Raw genomic sequence first — 2634 nt, forward strand, 5'->3', positions numbered from 1 at the left:
TTTCTGGAATACAGGCTTGTCTTCACTGTTTGTATAGTTCTTATTTGTCACATAGTTACCTTGGGGGTGGCTGAGTGGTAACGATGCTATCGCAAGTGTGCTCTCGCTGAAATAAGATAAAATAAATTATAATTAAATAAGAAAATAATAAGAATAATAATATAGGACCAGATTTGTCCCTAGAAGCCCCCTATCCCATATTACAAAACATGGTGCAGGCCAGGGAAGGGAGATTCCACAAGGATCCCTACGTGGAAATATCCCTCAGATCATTCCAATAGGGAAAGGTCCCTTCCCTTCTTCCTGAGGAATGAAAAGCCAGGATCCAGGGAATCCCAAAGTTATGCACAGATCTCAATGATCCACTGCTATCTAGGCCCACCCACAATCTCTGTGCCTCCACAACTGCTCTAGGAACCTCTTGTCAGTGTTCCCTCCCCACTCTGAACTCTGGGGTACAGACGTAAGAATCTGCACGAAAGACCCCCTAAGCTTAATTCTACCAGCTTAGGTTAAAAACTTCCCCAAGGCACAAATCCTTTCCTTGTCCTTGGATGGTACTGTTGCCACCACCAAGTGATATAGACAAAAGGACCACTTGGAGTTCCTATTTCCCCAAAATATCCCCCCAAGCCCTTCACCCCCTTTCCTGGGGAGGCTTGAGAATAATATAGCAAGCAATTGCCTTTAATAAATGTACATACCAGACCCTATATTTTTAGGACACTAAAATCATTCAGGTTCTTAAAAGAAGAATTGTAGTGTAAAGAAAAAGTAAAAGAAGCAACTCTGTAAAATCAGGGTGGAAGATAACTTTACAGGGTAAATAAAAAGATCTAAAACACAGAGTAATACCCTGTAGGTATAGCTTCAAAGTTACACAAAAAACCAGGAATAAAACTCCATCTTAGAATAGGAAAAATTTACAGGCTAAAACAAAAGATAACCTAACCTATTTCCTTGCCTTTGCTTACAATTTCTTTAATTTTAGATGTATCATTTCAAGGTATCTTTTCAAGAGATGGTTTACTTGCTTGGTCTCTCTCTGTCTGAGAGGGAACAAGCAAAAAGAGCACAAACAAAACCTCCTCCCCACCCGAGATTTGAAAGTATCCTCTTTTCCCATTGGTCCTTCTGGTCAGGTGCCAACTAGGTTAAATGAACTGATTAACTCCGTATAGGTAAGTGATTCTGTACCTCTGGCCAGAAGGGATTTTATATTACTGAATACATAAAGGTTGTTACTCTTCCCTTTCTATTTATGACACACATCACAAATCACAGACAGTGCTGGACAGCCTGTTCCACATTGGTTGTGATTTCTTCCTGGAGCTCTGGGAGACAACAGAGTTAATTAGACACATGCACCTTTAGATATATTACTGATTATATAAAAAACTAACAATATTTCCCACATTTCAAGGACAATTTTAATCAGTTGATTCTGGGAAACTTTCATGGGAGAGTGCATCAGCCACTTTGTTAGAAGCTCCTGAAATGTGTTCTATTTCAAAATCAAAATTTTGGAGAGCTAAACTCCACTGAAGAAGTTTTTTGTTATTTTTCTTGATGGTATGAAGCCACTTCAGGGCAGCATGGTCGGTTTGCAGGTGGAAATGCCATCCCTAAATGTATTGGCACAGCATTTACAGAGCATCCACAATGGCATAACATTCCTTTTCGCTAATTGACCAGTGGTTTTCCCTCTCAGACAGTGTTTTGGTAAGAAATACAACAGGATGGAATTCTTGATCCAGTCCTTCCTGCATTAAAACTGCTCCCACACCATGCCCGGATGCATTTGTGGTTACTAGGAAAGGTTTGTCAAAGTCTGGGGCCCTTAGGACAGGATCAGACATGAATGTCACTTTAAGCTGCTTAAAGGCCTTTTAACACTCTTCAGTCCACTGAACTGCATTTGGCTGTTTCTTTCTGGTCAGGTCTGTCAGTTGGGTGGAGATTTTGCTGTAGCTCAGTACAAATCGCCTGTAATACCCGGCCAAGCCTAAGAAGGATTGAACCTGTTTCTTTGACTTTGGGACAGGCCACTTTTGGATAACCTCCACTTTGGCCTGATAGTTCCTTGACCCAACTGGTATCCATGATGAGTCACTCTGTTTAGGCCTATTTAACACTTTTCAGCCTTAAGAGTTTGTCCTGCCTCCCTTATGCACTCGAATCAGAAAATGTGGCCACATTCTCAAGATAGGTGACTGCAAATTCTCTCAATCCCGCTAGGAGACTATCTACAAGTTTCTGGAAGATGGTGGGTGCATTTCACAGCATGGGTGATGAAGGCTGACCTTTCCTTGGCAGATTCATCTAGCAGCACTTGCCAGTACCCCTTGGTAAAGTCTAAAGTAGAGATGAATTGGGCACGTCCCAGTTTCTCCAATGGCTCCTCTGTGCGTGGTAGTGGATAGCTGCCTGGGTGAGTCACAGCATGTTTATCATACCAGGACTTTTGCTCTTCCTGAGCATCTTTTAGGTTTTCTTTATCTAGGGCTAAAGAGTCTTGGAGGGTGTTTTATAGGTTGCTTACCAAGTCTAGAATGTTAGTTCCTGGTGAAGGCGTAAACCCCTCCCTTTGCTGCTTCACCAGCTGTAATGGCCCCTTAACCTTGCGGCCATACA

The sequence above is a fragment of the Gopherus evgoodei genome, unplaced genomic scaffold (genome assembly GCF_007399415.2).
Source record: "Gopherus evgoodei ecotype Sinaloan lineage unplaced genomic scaffold, rGopEvg1_v1.p scaffold_54_arrow_ctg1, whole genome shotgun sequence".
Taxonomy (NCBI): domain Eukaryota; kingdom Metazoa; phylum Chordata; order Testudines; family Testudinidae; genus Gopherus; species Gopherus evgoodei.